The 20,230-nt window shown below is 35.1% G+C and overlaps 1 protein-coding gene across 8 annotated transcripts in view; it reads right to left on the bottom strand.

The window, feature by feature from the left end:
* The window catches only part of RBMS3 (RNA binding motif single stranded interacting protein 3), an 803,180-nt gene that overhangs the window by 105,714 nt on the left and 677,236 nt on the right, over positions 1-20,230 (bottom strand). The gene's annotated exons all lie outside the window — the stretch shown is intronic.

Here is a 20,230-nt window from a genome sequence, read left to right as displayed (position 1 = left end):
GAAGAATAAATTATCTAGAAGGATAGAACATCAAGGTAAAAGGAAAGAAACTGCGACTTAAAAATGTAAGAGAAAAGATCCGTGAAACCAAGGACTTATATTTTGAAAAAAATAAATTGATAAACTTTGAATTAGACTTACCAAGAAAAAACCTAGAAAACTCAAATAAAAGTCTAAGTAAAGAGGGGTAGAACTAATACCACAGAAATATAAACGGATATTAGAGACTACTCAGAACAATTCTTACACTTCCAAAAATTAGGCAACCTAGAAGATACGAACAAATTATTAGAAAGCTAAAATATATCTGACCAAATATTTAGTTTTTAGATAAATAAAAGGTCTTAATAGAGCACTTATTTATTAAGAGTGCTGAATTTATACCAAGCATAGTAACAAAAGTCCAGACCAGAAGGCTGAGATGAACTCAGCCTTCATCTTCATTTTCATCATTATTTAATTGCTATTAAATAAACATGAACTCCACATGTTTATTTAATAGCAATATTTCCCAAACTTTTCCAAAAAATATAAAAGAAAAAACACTTCCAAAATTACGTATGAGTCAGAATTATCCTAATATCAAAATCATAAAAATGACACTGTATGAAAATAAAATTACAGAGGGGAGTCTGAAATAGTGGTTAAAGGCCTGGAGCACTGCTAGAACTAGAGCACTTCTGGAACTGATTATTGAATGCAGTACTATAAGGATCCTCTAAACACCAATGTTAGTGGCTTTTTTCCAAGTAAAAACTTATGGAAAGAAGAAGTAAACTAAAAAATAATCTGCCTACGGATTGAGATAATAAATATTGAACAAGATGGCCAACTCTATCAAAAATAATCCACAGATTCAATGCAAGTTGAAGTTCTCATGGCATTTTTCACAGAAATTGAAAAAAACTCCTAAAATATCCGACATATATAAAGCAATGTTGAGAAATAACAAAACTGGAGACATCTGTGTCTTAATTTCAAATTAAAATAGAGCCATCATAATCAAGCTAGGATGCTATCAGTAAAAACTGACAACAAACTAATAACAACAACAATAAAAAAATACAAACACATTAATAGACCTCATAATTTAGAGCCCTCAAATAAATCCATGCACATATGGTTAATTAACTTTGAATTTTTTAAAGGTTTTCAAGAAAGTGCCTGAAAAACCAGTCACATGCAAAAAAGAGGAGAGAGCATAAAAAGAAAAAACATATAATGAATTCCTATTTTATATCGTACACTAAAATCAACTGAAAATAAATTAAGAATTTGAGTACAAAACCTAAAACTACAAAAGTACAAGAAGCACATAGGGATAAGCTCTTTGGCATGGCTTTTGGTAGTGCTTCTGTTTTAATCTGACATTAAAGGCAAAGACAAAATAAAAAAAATTATACTGAGGGCCAGGTAAGGCATTTGCCTTGCAAGCTGTAGTTCAGGGTTCAATCTCCTGTCACCCGATAGTGTTCCCCAAGCACTGTCAGGAGTAAGTCATAGCTCAGAGGTAGGACTGAGCAATGGTAATTAAGGCCCCAAAAGCAAAATAAAGTGAATTAATTGAGACTACATCAATCTGAAAAAATGTCCTGTATTTCAAAAAATGAAAAGAAAATGCACAAAATAGGAGAAAACATCTAAATATCACATGGTAGATGATGGTTAATAGATAAAATACACAAAGAACTCATACAACACAACAATCCACGTTATAAATTGTCAGAGAAAACCACAGGACTCAGTATGTTGGAGTGCATACTTTGCATGCAGGAAGCCCAGGTTTCAATTCCAATATTGCATGGTACTGAGTACTGCTGGAAGTGCCACTGAGCACCAAGCCAAGACTGATCCTAAGTACCACTGGTGTAGTCCAAACACCAAACCAAAAGAACAATCATACAAATTACTTTAATAAAATAAATGGACAGCGAAACTGAATAGACAATTTTCCAGAGATGACATATTAATGGTTAACAGAATATATGAAAAGATGCCAATCATCAGACAAATGCACATAAAAACTATAACAATCTGACCTCATAAATTAGAATGAATAAGAATAAAGAGAAGAGATAACATGCTTTCATAAGATGCGGAGAAGAAGAAACTCTTGTACAATGTTGTTGGCAATATAAATTGGTGTATACATGATAGGATTACTATTAGATTCTTCAAACAATTAAAATGGAACTATATGATCAAATAATGATGCTTTGGGGTGAGATTAAAGATGTATCTACATTTCTGTGTTCATTGCAGCCTTACATACAACATTCATGATACAGACATAACTAAGTGTGTATATAGTTAAATAAACAAGCCATCTTAAGTCTTTAAAATGAAATATTTTTCAACCATGAGTCAGAAGGCAATTCTGACTTTTGTGACGATCTTAGGAACTCAATGATAACTGAAACTGATTTGACAGAAAAAGACTCATAATATGTGATGTCATTTAGATATGGAATTTTTTCTTAAGGTCAAACTCAAAAATAGAGTATAAAACTGCTTGCCAGAATATGAGGGTTGGAAAATAAGATGATGTTTGGTAGACAGTAAAAGAGTACAAACAGTTCATTATCAACTATAATGAGTAAGATCTCCAGATACAACTTAAATCATGTTGTACATAATTAATGCCCATTTTATATAATTAAAATGTGCTAAGAGTAGAAAAAAATATTCTCATTAAAAAATAAGAAGATAAATATATGAGGTGATGGTCTTTTAATCACTTAACTGATGGTAATCTTTCATATGTATATAATCACTAAAATGTATATTTTAAACATCTTACAATTTTGCTTTTGTCATTTATACCTCAGTAAAATATGTAAAAAAAAAGGACATATTGAATAGATTTCTCATAGTTAGAAAAAGCCAGTGTTCTAAATATATTGTAAGGTTTCTATAAATTATATATATCCAATTTATTTGAAATAAACTTTTAGTAAATTTTTTTGTTTGGTTGTTTTCTGCCACACCAAATGGTATTCATGGTTTACAAATGATTCTGTGATCAGGCCTAACTCCTTGTAGACTTAAACCACCCATAGTGCCAGGATCAAACTCAGGTCAGCCACACACAAGGCAAGCCCAGTACTTGCTGAACTATCTCTCCAGCCCAAAATTTTAGTAGCACTGTAACATTGTCGTCTCATTGCTCATCTATTTGCTTGAGTGGGTACCATAACATTTCCATTGTGAGACTTGTTGCTACTGTTTTTGGCATATCAAATATGCCATGGGTAGCATGCCAGACTCTGCTTTGCAGACAGTATACTCTCGGTAACTTGCTGGGCTCTCCAAGAGGGACGGAGGAATTGAACCCAGGGTGGCGGCATGCAAGGCAAATGCCCTACCCTCTCTGTTATCACTCCAGTCCAAAATTTTAGTAAGTTTTTAAAATTGGTAACTTACTATTTAAGTTAACATGAAAATGTAAAATTGAGGTCAGATAAAGCATTTGCCCTATAAGCAGCCAATCCCAGTTAAATTCCTAGCACTGTAAATGTTCCCCTGAGTACCGTCTGGAGTGACCAGTGAACAAGAGTCAGGAATAGCCAAGGAACACTTTCAGATGTGACTGTAACTTAAAAAAAAAAAAGAAGCAAGGAAAAAAGATACTTCAGAAATTAAAAGAGCTAAAACAATGCTGATAATGCTAAGAAATAGGAATGATAATTTTGGGAACAAATCAAATCCTATAAAGTAGAGAGTATTCTAAAGTGATAGCAATTAAGATGAAGAAAAGCAATTCACAATTTTTTAAAATTTTGTGCCACATCCAGCAGTACTTTGGCACCACTCCTGGCTCAGTGCTCAGGATCAGTCCAGATAGCTTAGATAATCATGTAGTGCTAGGGATCAAACCTGGGCTTCCCACATCGAAAATACATTCAACCCATTGAGCTGACTCTCTGACTAACATAGGATTTTAAATCTAATAGCCAATAAAGGATTTCACACAAAACCAGATTTTTCAGAACAGTACTTGAAAATAAATAAAAAAATAAATAAATAAAATAGCCTAAGTGCCGATGTGGTCCTCATATGTTTCTGTAATACTCAAGACATAGTATTTAACTTTATTGCTTTACATTACAATCAAAAAACTAAATCATAGCAAGAGAGAAAACACATCTTACAAAACTGAAAATCTTTCTTATTTGGTTCTTGACCAAAAAAATTAAATGATGAATCTTATTATATATGAAAACATATGATAAATGCTAAATATCTAATACTAAATATAAAATATGCAAAAAAATAAACTTAAATTGAAAGTAAATTGAGAAAATGTCTAGATCATTCTTGACAATAGTAGCTTACTAATTATAACAAGATGTTTTTATTCACTTATTTATTTATTCATTTATTTATTTATTTGCTTTTTGGGTCACACCTGGCAATGCACAGGGGTTACTTCTAGCTCATGCATTCAGGAATTACTTCTGGCGGTGCTCAGGGGATCTTATGGGACGCTGGGAATTGAACCAGGGTCGGTTGTGTGCAAACAAACACCCTACCTGCTGTGCTATGGCTCCAGCCCCTAAGATGTTTTTAAAATAAGGAAAGAACAATGAAGAAGTCTAGTAAGTTAATGTGACTTTATCAGCTTTTGCTTTGTCCCACTGAGTCTTAACTCTCCCACAGGAAAAAAAATCTAAGGAGTAAAAGATTAATGGTTTCTGGACTGCTGATGAATGGGAAACAACTACACTCCAGTACCATTAAACCATGGAACTAACAGTAAAGTTTCTAAAATCTTTCAGACACCTGCCTACTCTCAGCACCAAACCAACAAATAGCAATCTGAACATGAACAGCACCATAAAATAAGACCATCTAACACTCATCAGTGCTGAATGTATGTCTAAGACAATAGGAAAATGAAGAATACAGAGATGCAGTCAACAACAACAAAACTAAAAAGGATTACCAATAACACTGGACCTCTGTAATCTTCCTGAAGAAGCTTTTGGACAACAATCATATCAATGCTCAATTATCTGAAAACAATGTTTTGAACAAGGAATCAATAAACTTGAAAGAAACCCTGGTGGAAAAAAATACGAACTTCTCCAAGTAGAAATAATGAAACTTAAGAATGCAGAAGAAAGTCTTAGAAATAGTATGGGTGAAGTCAAAAAGCCAAAAAGTACACAAAAAATTGGTACACTCAAAACTAAAGCAAAACGTCAAGCAAAAAAGAATTGAAAAAAAGAAGAGTAAGTATATATGGGACATTGACAATACCAAGAAGAACAATTTTAGAATCACAGGAATTCCAGAAGCAGATGAAAGAGGAAAAGAAGAAAGACTAGTTGAAATAATTGGGAAGAATCTCCCCAACCTGAAGAATAAGATGGGAGCACAGATAAAAAGAGTGCCAATCAGGGTAAATCCTGACCCCACCTCAGAAAAAAAAAAAACCAACAAAACAACAGCAACAACAACAAAACATCTTTCACTAAACATATTAAATCAACCAGACAAAACATGAATAAACTAGGAACAGCTCTAAGTAAGGAAACTAAAAGAACTGGGTTTAATAGACATAATAAGGGCCCTCTGTCCTTTCCCTCACCAAAAGGAAAATAAAATAATTACACAGTCTTCTCCATGGCAAATGGGATAGATCACATGCTAAGTCACAACTCAGACATCCACAACATCAAAAAAGTAGAAATTATATCAAATATCTTCTCCGGCAGACCGAAACCAATCATAATAAGAAAATGGAAAGAAATTAAATAGCTGGAAACTAAACAACATGTTGCTAAATTTTTAAAAGTAGATCAAAGAAGAAATCGACAAAACAAATCAAAGTGTTTTGCAAAAACAAAAGAGAATGAAAACACCAAATACCAGACCTTATGGCACACGGCAAAAGCATTACTAACAAAAAAGTATATAGCTACTCAAATTAATCAAGTACATAGCAGGAATAAAGGGCTCAATTCAACTATCTAATTTTTAAGAAAAAGAAACTAGAAAATGAACAAGTGAATTGCAAACCAAGTAGACATTGAAGAAACCCTATGAAAACCATCTTAAACCAAGGAAAGGCGTGCATATGCTGCCCAAGACCATGTGCTGCTTGTGCCCACATGACCTAGCACATGTGGCGACTGCATCACCCATCCTGAGATGTGTACTTTCCTAACTAATGCTGAGATGTGTGTAAGGGCTCTCTCCACCCTTGGAGAAGCCCATGTTCTCTCTTGAGTGTGTTACTCTCCACTCTTTTACACACTCTCTCTCTTACCCTTCCTGAATACCTCCAAATGAAATCTGTTTTACTGCACTGCTTGTCCACTCCTGAAATTCTTTTCTGTAAAGCAAGACAAGAACCAAGTAACCCTGGGTTCCAGGAGGCAGAGGCAGATTGGGAGACAGTGACCATCTCTCTTCTCCTCACCTCACATAAGGCACCTGTGGGGCTAACCAACATCAAAATGAGTATGTGTAAAGAATATACATATTTTTCAATAAACCCACAGCCAATATCATAATAGTGAAAAACTGAAAGCTTTTCTAATGAAATAAAACACAAGGCAAGGATGTCCACTGTCACCACTTTTATACAACATAGTTTTGGAAGTCTTTGCCATAGCAATCAACAAGAAAGAGGTATTTGATTCTGTAAATAATGAAGTCAAACGATTGCTAATTTCAGACAAATGATACTACACAATGCAAACCCTAAAGACTGCACCAAAATACTCTTAGAATAATCAACCAATGCATTAAGGCTGAAGGTCAAAAAATTAAAACACAAAAAACTGCCACATGCCTGGATACAAATAATAAACTAGATTTTTTTAAATATCCCTTCAAAATTGTACAACAAAACATCAAATATCTAGAAGCAAATATCTAAATACCAAGGAAAGAGAAAGACTTATACAGAGAAAACTATAAATCACTGTTAAGAGAAATAGAAGAAGTCACCAGAATGTAAAGTCAATTCCTATTCTTGAATTTGAAGAATCAATATAGTCAAAATTACCATCTCTCTCAAAGTATTATATAGATTCAATGCGAAACACATTAAAATTCCAATAACATTTTTCAAATACTTGGAACAAATTCTACTAAAAATTTTGTAGAACTTTAAAACTCCCCAAAGTAGCCAAAGCAGTCATAAGACCTCAAGATTACATCAGAATCCATAAAATACATTGACAAAAAATTTAGCAGAACTCTCCAATATATTGACTGCAGAGGTGACTTCAATAAGATAACCATGGGGGCCAATGTAACAAAATGATAAACAAATGGGTGTACATCGTATTAAAAATATATCTACAAAGCAAAAGAAACTCAATATATAATAAAGAGCACCCTACTGAATGGGAGAAAATACTTGCACAAAATGGATCAGATAAAGCACTGATATCCAATATCTATGAAGATTCACAAAACTCAATATCAAAAAACAATGAGTGTATTTTGGAGTGCATCCAAACATGAAGCAAAGAAAAACAAACAGTTTCTCAAAAACACACAGATGGCCACGAGGAATATGAAAAAGTTCTCATTATCACTCATGATTAGGGAAATGCAAATCCTAGCAACAATGAGATATCATCCCATGACATGGAGAATGGGTATATCAAAAATCTATACACAAAAATCTATACACAGTGGTGGCTGGGTTGTGGTGAGAAAGGAGTTCTCACACACAATATGTGGAAATTCAATCAGTGTCAGTCTTTGGAAATCAATATGGCGATCTCTCAAAGTAATAATAACTTCCATATAGCCATTGATAACACTTGATATCTATCCCCTGAAAACAAAAACATTAATTCAAAAGGATATATGCACATTTATGTTCATTGCAGCACTTAATACAATAGCGAAGATATGGAAACAATTCAAATGCCCAACCATGAGTGAATGGATCCAGAATTTGTAGTATATACACACAATGGCTACTATATTCTAAGGAGAAACAAAATCATGCCATTTGTGGCAACATGAGTGGAACTAAAGAACATCATGATCAATAAACTCACTCAGAAGGGATAGGTGCAGAATGGAATCTCCACTGTGTGTGGCACATAAAGATCCACAGCAAGGTAGCAAAGAACCAAAACCAGCATAATGGGAAAAGAGGGCTTACAAGAGGCACTGGCATTCTTGGGTGGGGGAGATGGGTACACTGGTATTGGGATATGGTGTTGGGATTATGAACACAGGAGACCATTATTAACAATATTCTGAATCACATATCAATCAATAAATAATTATAATTAAATGTTTTTCTATTTACTTTAATCTCAAGAATGAGATTTCTGTATTTTAATAAAATTTTCTAAACATCATAAAAATTTTAGGGTTTTTTTGGTGTGTGTTTACCTTTTCTTTTTTCGTTGTTATAGACTTTTTGTTTTGGTTTATTATTATTATTATTTTAGGTCAAGAACCTTACCCATTGTGCTATCACTCCGGTCCCCTCTGTTTTTTTGGTTTGGGGGCCACACCCTCTGGTGATCAGGGTTGACTTCCAGTTCTGTGCTCAGGGGTCATTGTTGGCAGGGTGCAAGAGACCTAGTGTGGTGCTGAGGATCAAACTGTGGTTGGCCCTGTGTAAGGTGAGCCCTTGGCCCCTGTTCTGTGTCTCGAGCTCTCCTTTTCAACATTTATTATTTCGGTTTTCATTTTTGGGCCACACCCAGCAGGGCCCAGGGCTCTGTGCTAAAGAATCACTCTTGGCAGTGCTGGGAGGACCCTATGGGATGCTGGGGATCGAACCCAGGTCGGCCACATGCAAGGCAAATGCCTTCCCCGCTGTGCTATTATTCCAGCCCCCTTATTATTATTATTTTTTTAATTTACAAAGTAATTCACTTTGACATTCAGAGCATTAGCTATCGCACAGCAGGTAGGGCATTTGCCTTGCATGCGGCTGACCCGGGTTTGATTCTTTCATCCCTCTCAAAGAGCCCAGCAATCTACCAAGACTATAGAGCAGAGCTTGGCAGCTACCCGTGGCGTATTCGATATGCCAAAAACAGTAACACCAAGTCTCACAATGGAGACGTTACTGGTGCCCGCTCGAGCAAATTGATGAATAATGGGAGGACAGTGCTTTTAGATTTGGGGACAACACTTCTCTATGCTCTGTGTACAGGTACTTTACCTATTGTACTAGAAATTCAATCCAGTTTCTCTAACTGTGAAAACATTTAGTTTGATGCAATCACATTTGTTTATTTCTGGTTTTGTTTTCATGGCTGTTAGAGCTCAATACCACCAAACACCAGGGAAGTCAATATCATGAAGTCTTTTTGCCTATGTTTTCTTCAGTGCATTTTATTGTTATGGGTCTCACATTCCAATCTTTAATCCATTTTCAATAAACTTTTATTCATGATGTGAGATCATAATCCAAATTTATTATTTTGCTTATAGTTTTCTCAGTACAAAGTAGTAAAGAAATTCATTTTTCCCTTTTATGCTTTTGGATCCTTTACCATAAATTAACTCTCTCTATATGTGAGAACTTAATTCTGTGCATTCAATCCTACCCATTGATCTTCTTTTTTAAAATTTTATTTCAGCACCATAATGCTTTAATTATTTTTATGTTGTAATTTTATAGTTTAATATTGGGGAGCATGATGCCTCAGTGCATCTTTTGCCTCAGGATTGTTTTGGCTATTTATGGTCTTTTATAGCTTAATTCATATTTCAGTACTTATAAAAATTCCCTTGAAGAATATCATTGGAATTTTGGTAGAGATTGCAATGAAATGAATCTGTATAATGATTTTGATTTGGGTTATAATTTTAACAAAGTTACATCTTTCAACCCACAAAAATAAAATATCTCTATATTCAATTGTACCTTCTATTCCTCTAACAATGACATCTATTTTTTATGTATAAATATTTTCTTTCATTCAGAGGATGCCTTCCATTCCTTTGTTATTAAGTTGATTTCCAATTACTCCATTATCTAAAAAGCAGTTGTAAATGGAGTTGTTTTCTTGATGCTTGTCTCTTCTAGATTGATGTTTGTAAATGAAAATGCAACATTTGTATAGTGGTGGTAATTCTACTATCTAATTGTCTTGGACTTTTGTTAGAAATAGATTTTTTTGGAATCTTCATAATTTTATATGTATATAATCATTTCATTTGCAATAATTATATTATTATCTTTTCTAGTCTGAATCTTTTAAAATTATCCTTGCATAATTGATGTAGTTAAAAGCCTGAGTACTTTTTTGAATAATAGCAGGTAAGATTGAACGTCCCTATCTTGTAGATAGACATAACTAATCTATTGAGAAAAGCTGTAAGATTTTCCTACATTGAATATGAATCTGCCATATGTGGTTTTTATTGTGTTGAACTATGTTTCTTTTATCCCAATTTTGTCCTCTATTTTAAATCATAAATGGATGCCAGCCTTGTCGAATTTCTCTATTTGGCTATTAATACTGTCATATAGTTTCAATCTTCCTTTAGTTTATGTGGGGTATGTGGCATATTACAGTACTTAGCTTGTTATGGTGGATCATCTTGGCTCCCTATAGTAAATCACACTTTTCACGTTATATTATTTTAATGTATTGTTGAATTTGGTTTATTAAACTTAGTTGAAGGCTTTTTCATTTATTAAGGATATTGATTTCTTATCTTCTTTCCTTCCACCTTGTCATCCTCCTTCTTTCCCTTGCTTGCTTCTTTATTTTCTTCTTCCTTCCTTTCCTCTTTTGCTAACTTTTTTCTTTCCTTATATCCTTCCTTACCTACCTCTATCCTTAAGTTCTTGGGGTCTCTATTGCTTTTATTTTTTCTTGATTCTTTCATCCATTTTCTTGTTTTATCTTTCTTCCTTTTTAATGTGTGTGGTATTTTGCTTGCTTTTATGAGCAGGGTAATAGATACTGCTGACCTCATAAAATGACCTCTACTTAGTGTTTAGAAGAATGTCTTCCTCTTAATTTTTTTTTTTTAGAGAAGATTGAGAAAGAAGATGACAGGTCAGCTTTGATGTTTTGTATAATTAACTAGTAAAAACATTTGGTTGTGATGTTTTGCTTTGAGGGAGAATTTTATGCTACTATTTAAGTTTGTTTGCAATTGGTCTACTCAGTTTTATAATTTTCTTCTCATTTACTCTTGGAAGATTGCAAGATGTTAAGAATTTGTCAATTCTAGGTTCTCCAAGTTAGTGGAGTCAGTACTTTGTAGTATCTCTTATGGTCTGTTTTATTTCTATAGCATCTAAAGTGACTTTTTCCTTCTTATTTTCGATACCCCTTATAAGGGTTTTCACTCTCTTTTTTCCTTAGTGAGCCTTGGTAACGACTTTATTTTCTTTATTCTTCTTAAGAACCTAGGATTTATTTACTTTCTTTTGAGATATCTTATCATATTTTTCTAGTTCCTTTAGCTGTTCAAGTAGATAATTTGTTTAAATAAACCTATATTGCTGTAGATGTCTAGTAGTGCTCGTTTTACGATGTCACATATGTTCTGATACCTAGTATCTCATTCTTGGTTCAAACAATGCATAAATTTCATCATTGATTTTTTTTCACTGCACAAATAACTAATGAGTATCATGCTCTATATTGTCCTTGCACTTGAGGTTTTCTCTATTTTTATTTTCTTTTTCTCCTGGCTTTAAAGGTAGAAAATGCCTTTAAGTTATTTTCTACCTTTAAAGGCAGAAAATAAAAATGAAATTCATATTTTGAGATTACATACAATTTATGACAAGGGTATTAAGCTTGTTGTTCTTAAGTTTCCTCATAAATAAATGGGGATGAGTCCAACTATAGCACTGTAGCACTGGTCATACTGTTGTTCATCGATTTGCTCAAGCGGGTACCAGTAACGTCTTCATTGTGAGACTTGTTGTTATTGTTTTTGGCATATTGAATACACAATGGGTAGCTTGCCAGGCTTTGCCTTGCGGGCGGGATACTCTCAGTAGCTTGCTGGGCTCTCCAAGAGGGACAGAGGAATCAAACCTGGGTCAGCTGTGTGCAAGGCAAATGTCCTACCCATTGTTCTATCGCTCCAGTCCTATATCATAGAATTATAAAGTATTAGTGAGTACATTCTTATCTTAGTATTGTGCCTTATACTTAGTAACTAAGTGCTCTGAAAACATAAAACACAGTGAATCCCAAATATGTTTCCAACATTCTTTTTATGTTTGATTTCCAATTTTTTTACATTTTAATTTTAATAGTAATTCAGTACCTGTGTTGCAAACCATAATGCTCAAAAGGAAACAGAGAGAAAGTAAGAGAGAGAGAGAGAGAGAGAGAGAGAGAGAGAGAGAGAGAGAGAGAGAGAGAGAACAGTGCCTGTTGTAGAGGCAGACTGGGGTGGGAAGTAAAAGGAGAAAAACTGGATATTGTGTGGATATTGGTGTTGGGAAGGATATACTGGTGAAGGAATGGGTGATGGAACATTGTATGACCCAAATCCAATCATAAACAACTTTGAAACTGTGTATCTCATGGTGATATAATTTTTTTAAAAATGTTCAAAATAAACAAGAAATAACACTTTACTGTTCAACTATGAGAGAGGATTAAAAGATTGAATCTTTTATTTTGTGAAAACAAGAATATATATAGGGCTGGAGCAACTATATAGTGGGTAGGGTGCTTGCCGTGCCAGTGGCTGACCTGGATTTGATCCCCAGCTCCAATATGGCCCACCCAAACACTCTCCCGAGTAACTCTTGAACACAAAGTCAAAAATACCTTTGAGCAAAACCAGGTGTGGCCCCTAAACAAAGGTAGAACTAGAAACTTCCATGCTAAGTCAAATAAGTCAGGAGAAAAACAAATACACAAAATGATTTCACCCATATACAGGATTCAGAGAAGCAATACAAGGAAACAGATAATTACCAAAAGAAAACAAACCCTTGAGGTCTGACTGGAAGCTCAGAATACCAGAGAAGAAAGAGCACAAAAAGAGAAAGGAATCTAATGGACTATTGAAGAATATTGGTATTATGGTGGAGGGTATATTGTGGTCAGATGTTTGGAAGAAGTGAAAAACTGCACCTCTAAATCATATGCAGCCTTATGAACTAATGTTCCCTCAATCAATTTTTAAAAGAAACAGAAAGTCATAGTTGAGAACGTGAAAAATATTTCTTAGAACCACAGAGATAGCACACTGCGCTAGACTGAATGTCTTTCACACAGAATGTCTAGGTTTGATCTCAACACTGAATGGTCCCCCTGAATACTACCAAGAGTGATTGATAAGCACTGAATCTGGAGTAATCCCTGACATAAGATCTATAACTTTTATGCTTATGATTTTAACATTATGCAGAACCTTTAAGTATAGAATAATACATTTGTAATAAATCTTGTTAAAATAAAAAAAAGATCTCTATCTGAAAGATAAATGGGTGAGTTAGAGAGATAGTATAGCAGGTAGGGTCGTTGCCCTGTGTATAATCGACCTGGCTTAGATCCCTACCACTTCAGATGGTCCTCTAAACCTAACAGAAGTGATCTCTGAGTGCAAAGCCTGGACTAAGTTTTGAGCGGTGCTGGCTGTGCCCCACCAAAGAAAGAGGGGTGGTAGTGGCTGGGGAGGGAATAAAAAAACTTACAACTCAGAGAAAAGAAATAAAATTAGTCCAAAACCAAAATAATTCAACTTCTTGAGGCATAAGAAAAATAAATGTCAATGAGATACCATTAACCTGTTACCAAATTAACTTATAATTGAAAAACTGGCCTCATCAGTGCTGAGGTCATGTGAAAATTAACACTCTTAACAACAATTTGATAATAATATTGTTGTCCCATTGTTCATCGATTTGCTCGAGCGGGCACCAGTAAGGTCTCCATTGTGAGATTTGTTGTTACTATTTTTGGCATATCGAATACACCATGGATAGCTTGCTAGGCTCTGCCATGCGGGTGAGATACTCTTGGTAGCTTGCCGGGCTCTCTGAGACGGATGGAGGAATTGAACCCAGATCGGCCGAATGCAAGGCAAATGCCCTACCTGCTGTGCTATCACTCCAGCCCGATTCACTTGCTCTCTTTAATTCAGTAATAACATAATTTAAAACAAAAATATCTTTGTACCAGCAAGTCAACCTACAGGTAATTTCTCACACATGGTCAATGCCATAGTCTTTTGATTAAAAGCATGAATAGGAAATGAAATGAATAGAAGATTATTTAAATACCTTTTGATGAATTTATATAATGGTATATTATAAAGTGTTGTTATAATCTAGATCAATATGTGATTCGTATTTAATATGTAGGAATATATAGAGCAAGTTGCAATACAAGATTTATGTATGTTAAATTATACTTTTATGCACATGCACAAATATGTTTTTCACACTATTTTGCATAAAAGTAACTGACAAGATAGTAACATACACATCTTGCACAGTTTACTCCTGGGAAGTAGAAATGATGAGTAAAGGAAGGTTTACTGAAAATTCTTTTATGTTGTAAGTTCTTTGAATTAGGACTCATAATTTCACTGGTTCTTTTTTCCAAAATAAAAGTAGATAATTTTTGAAAAAAATATTTTAGAATTTTAAACTCTACATAACAATAAGCCAGCACAGATTTTTATAGCAGTTGGATATTTATGACTTTTTTACAGAAATGACTTTGTAGATATTTGCTTTATTCCAAGTTGAAATTTTATGGGGATGGTGGGGCAGGATTTGAGCCACACCCAGCAGTCAGGGTTTACTCATGGCTCAGCACTCAGGAATCACTCCTGGTTGTATTCAGCAGACCATACGCAGTACCAGACATCAAAAGAGGATCAATAATGTTCAAGACAAGCACCTTAATCCCTGTACTAGGTTTCTGCCCCACCACAACAGAAATGTATTTAAAAGAAGACAACACTTAAGAGAGATGCTGCTGCAGAAGGCCAGAGAGAGAGTGTAACACAACTGACACCACATAGGTTCCCTGAGGACCATCAACTGAGCACACAGCCATGAGTAAGTTTTGAGCACTTCTGGGTATATATATAGAGAGAGAGAAAGAGAGAGGGAGAGAGAGAGGATTCTCCTAAGTTTTCACACTCATTGGTATTTTCTTTTAGAAGTCTAGGAAGAGTATATAGGAGTGAGAGTTGATGCTGTTTCGCTTTATGTATTGGTGCTAGCTTGATGAACAATGGAATGACAGTGCTACAGTGCTAACTTAAAAACATTTACTGCTTAGATATTAAGTAGACTACTTAGACATTTAAAATATTTACTTTGATATTTTGATAATAAAAATTTAGATTATAATGTCTTCCCAGCTCAGATCAGGGTCAAAGAATCATAAAATCTTGCATTCTGAATAAAATCCTAATGATGTAAATATTTTTTTTCCAAATGTGGTGATGTGCCTTTTACATACAGAACTACACGCTTTAAGGCTGGAACATCTAAAACTAAGTGTAAGTCATATCTCTTTGTAAGTAAAAAATGACAAAACCCAATACTCCAGAGCTTTCTGAAACAACCTTATTGTAGAAAACAAGTTTATATTTGCTTTTAGGCGGTAAACCTGAGGTGCATTCATCATAAAAGTGAAGATTTTGCTATGTATCACAACCAGTCACCCAAGAGTTCAATAGGGGAATCATGTGTTTCTTAGATCATAATAATTAGATCACCAATTTTCAGTTAAGTAAGAAGTAAGTCAAGATTTCACCTTTATATAAAATTAAGCTAACCACATGAAAAAAATAATATTTAAGGGGGCCAGAATGAAAGTACAGTGGGTAGAGCATTTGCCCTGCACCCGGCCAACCTGGGTTCTATAATCGGCATCCCACATGGTCCCTTTAGAACTGCCAGGAGTGATTCCTGAGTGCAGAGCCTGGAGTAACCCCTGAGCATTGCCGGATGTGACCCAAAAAGCAAAAAAAATATATATTTATGATTCAAATGAGCCTAAGTAAAATTTCAGGAAATGGAACTATGTTGCTTTTCCTGAACTATGATTTTTTTTCTCTTTGTCAGCACAGGTTTGCAAAATATCCATTATATTGAAGCATAGGAATTTCAATTGTGCATTCATATGAGATTTTAATGTGACATGCTGCTTATGTAGAGTAGATATTTGGTGCAATCCATCATCTATTAAAATTCTGTCAGTGTAATGCTGGGATTTCAGAGTATAGTACAGAAGTCTGAGCTGAGAAGCAGCAAAGATAACCAGTTGTATTTACAAAGTCAGCAATTTTACTTCCTTGCAGCAAAAAACTGAATTCTTAATTTAGTCTAATGGTGCTCTCTCTTTAATGTCTGTTCAGGTGTAGAGTAATAAAGGATAAACAAAAGTAATGGCACTTACTAAGTAAGTTATGACAATTTTTGAGAGGACCCACTAACATACCAATACCTTAGAGCTTACAGAGACTGTTTTGTTGCACAAACATTATAATTATAGTCATAACCTAACCAAGGAAAAGATATGAGAGTAAAGAAAAGTTGCAAACAAATCAGAATTAGGGAAATATATTTGAGATATGCAAATTCTGACACAGTATTTGTGTGTGGTAATTTTCAGTTTCTGACTTTAAAAGAAAAGGAGGTGCTTAAATTTAAAAAGTCTAATTAAAATTTTGCAGCGGGAAACATCCAGTGATGCTTGTGGACCTAGAGTTACTTCCGTGGACTAAGGGGTCGCCAGGATTAGAGCCAGAAGTTCTGGGGAGCAGGGACCGTGTTTTAGGACTGACTCAAAATCTCTGACATATTCAGCATGGGGAAAAAGCAGTGGAGCTATCCCTCTGCCTTTTGAGACACCTTACCAGTCCACAGCGGCCATTTATAAATTACTGGGTATTGAATAATTTAATAAATATATAAAACAAGTACAATCTAAGCAATTTGTCTTATTTATAATTGCAGAGGTTATTTCCACTAAACTCATTAACATAGTAAATTTTAAAAAAACAGTATGGGAGTGCAGAAAGAGGTGATTATTACTTTAGTCTCAACTTGATCAATGCTCATTTTGTATCACTGGGCTCCTCTAAAGTATAATGTAGTCTACACATAACTGTAGCACTGTAGCATTGTCGTCCCGTTGTTCATCGATTTGCTTGAGCTGGCACCAGTAATGCCTCCATTGTGAGATTTGTTACTGTTTTTGGCATATCAAATACGTCACGGGGAGCTTGCCAGGCTTTGCCCTGCAGGCAGGATACTCTTGGAGCTTGCCGGGCTCTCAGAGAGGGGCGGAGGAATTGAACCTGGGTCAGCTGCGTGCAAGGCAAACACTCTACCCGCTCTACAGTGCTACAGATAACTAAATAATCACTGTCATCCCGTTGCTCATTGATTTGTTCAAGCGGGCGCTAGTAACGTCTCCCATTGAGAGACTTATTGTTACTGTTTTTGGCATATCCAATACGCACAGGTAGCTTGCCAGGCTCTGCCTTTTGGGTGCAATACTCTCGGTAGCTTGCCGGGCTCTCGGAGAGGGGCTGAGGAATCGAACACGGGTTGGCCACCTGAAAGGCGAAAGCCCAATCGCTGTGCTATTGCTCCAGCCCAACTAAATAGTAAAAATAGAAATGTATTTTTTACTATATTCTAGGAGGTTTCTTTTTTTTGTTCTACACCTGCAGTGTCCAGGGCTTACTCCTGACTAATGAGGGATCACTAGGAGAGGGTCTTGGGAGGGCCATAGGAGGTGCGGAGGATTAAACCTGGGTTGGCTGTGTACAAGGCATGTGTACCCTCCACTGTACTATCACTGCAGTACAGAATGTTTATTGAACAAGATGCAACCTTATTTTGGCATTGTTTTGTCTATAGTACAGATGAGGACATTGCGGCTCAGATATTTAGCAAATATCTGAAGAAATATCTTGAAGAAAATATCTTTTCTTCAAATATCTTGAAGAAAATGAACTAAAGTTCAATAGCTAGGAATTATTTTCCTTTTCAAAGATTCTAAGTTAAATTCTATACAATTAGTCATCTGGTCATTTATTCTTTTTTTTTTAGATCGAAATATTTGGTTTGGTTGCCTTCAAATGCTTACACATGTCTGCTCTTTGTTCTCATAGAGTGATGAGTTAACCCTTACTTTGATGATTCAACCAAGAGAAGTTGGGTCAGACATTATGTGAATACAAGACTGTTAGAGGGCAAAATAATTGATGGTACAAACTCTGGGTTTCCATAACATTGTTTAGTCATTTGTTTCCATGTTAAAGACAACAAAGTTCTGGGTGGCCTAGCCACTCCAGTTCTCTGGAATCTTCCTCAATCACAAACATTACATTTTAAATTAAACTATCAAAGCTTAAACATGATGCTCATCTAGTCATAGGAAGTGATAAAATCCCAGCAAGCAGTCACGATAGCAAGTAAGATTCAACAGAGCAAATTCACACACACACACACACACAAACACACACACAGTTGCTAAAAGAGAGACAGAAGAGATACAAATTACCTATAAATGGAGCTAAAGCTATGCAAGGGTGGAGGAAGAAGTCATGAAAGACTGCTAAGTTCCTAAGTGACAGCTGAGATAAAGACACTTTTAAAAACACATCTTCCCCTCTCCTTACTGCTCTGAAGGTGCAACAGAGTCTTACATTAACATCTGGAAAACTGCTCAGATTTTACCAGCTGTGCATTCCTTTTGGCTATGAGCTAGCATTCCTACTCTAGGGATGAACACAGTATTATTTTTGTAAAAGTAGCCGTTGCCTTCTAGAAATTCTCATCATCAGAACTTGGCAGGACCTCTTTACATTCCCAGCTCAGGCTGTTGAATTAATGTGTCCTATACATTGGCTTAGCAGCATCTACTGAATTCTACCTCACGCTCTGAACAGAAAAATGTAACCCGGGTTTCTTGTATGTTGATTCGATTTAAATAACATATACCAAATGAACTCAGGAAGACTCCTAGACATGTAAATAATAGTAGAGGAGGTTGCAAAATGTGACCAAAAGTACTGTGGCAGCAAGCTACCAATATTTTATTCCTTAAAAACAAACCACATTGCATTAGAAGAAATATGGGATGATCCTTTAAAAAATAGATAATACTCAAATATGAAAACCAGGTGTGATGATCCTTTGAATCCCAGAAGTAGTCCCTAGGTATCTGGTTTCCTGATTTTTAATACACGATACCCTTATTAATAGTTCACTTGTGAAGGGTAAAAAGAAAATATTATTCTTTCCTTGTTTAATGAAAATATTCAATAATCTAAAAATAGCAATGTGTAATATGTTATAATTTAAAAATATTTTCATGGAAGTTCTTAACTGATCTTCCTCAATATCCTGTTAAAATATAGACAGTTGTGCCTGAGAGATAGTACAACCAATAAAGTGCTTGTCTTGCATTTGGCCAACCTCATTTCTAACCCCAGCACTAAATATGGTTCTATCAGGAGTGATTCCTGATTGCAGTACAAAAGCAAGAATAATAAGCTCTGATCAACGCTGGGTTTGCCCTGCTAATAAAAAATGACAATAATTTTGACAGGAAAAATAATAAAGGTACAAATACGTGCATAGCCAGAAGGTTGCATATCCTGAACCTTGTCAGACAACATTCAGCTAGGCTCTTCTCTCTACTCACGTATTTACGAGTATAATTCTATTTAAATCCCCAGACCTTCTGTTACTATACAGCTAGAAAACCTGGAAGACCACGTCAAAAATAAACAGAATCATCATCCTTCAATCTAAAGTCTAATGGAATCTGTAGCATTTTTTTTTACTATAGTCTAATGTAATATTGTACCACAAAATGCAAAAGCTAGTAACTAGGTAAGAGTTCAAATATTTTTGAAAAAAAAATCACTATCGAAGATTACAGCTCTAGTCTGTTAACAGAGAGAATATATATCCGCCTTGCAATCTTTCTATAGATCTTTCTATTAGTAGCCAACTACTTCCATATTTCAAAAACATTGCTTTGTGTCAACACTTGGCTATGATACTCAAAACTTCCCCCAAAGCACACCAAAATACATTAGTGAAAACAAAGCATAACGGGAGAAGAAAAACAGTGTGTCTTTCCTCTTGTAATGGACTTAATCATCCAGAATGCTGAGCTCCTGCCTGAAGAAATGTCTCACTCATAACAAATGGTAAAAAAATCAACTCGTAAGGTTGAGTGTTATTTCCTCCATGTGGTTCTCTCTCTCTCTCCCTTTCCCTCTCTCTCTCACTCTCTCTCTCTCACACTCTCTC

The sequence above is a fragment of the Sorex araneus genome, chromosome 4 (assembly GCF_027595985.1).
Source record: "Sorex araneus isolate mSorAra2 chromosome 4, mSorAra2.pri, whole genome shotgun sequence".
Lineage (NCBI taxonomy): Eukaryota > Metazoa > Chordata > Mammalia > Eulipotyphla > Soricidae > Sorex > Sorex araneus.
This window is presented reverse-complemented; position numbering and strand designations above follow the sequence as displayed.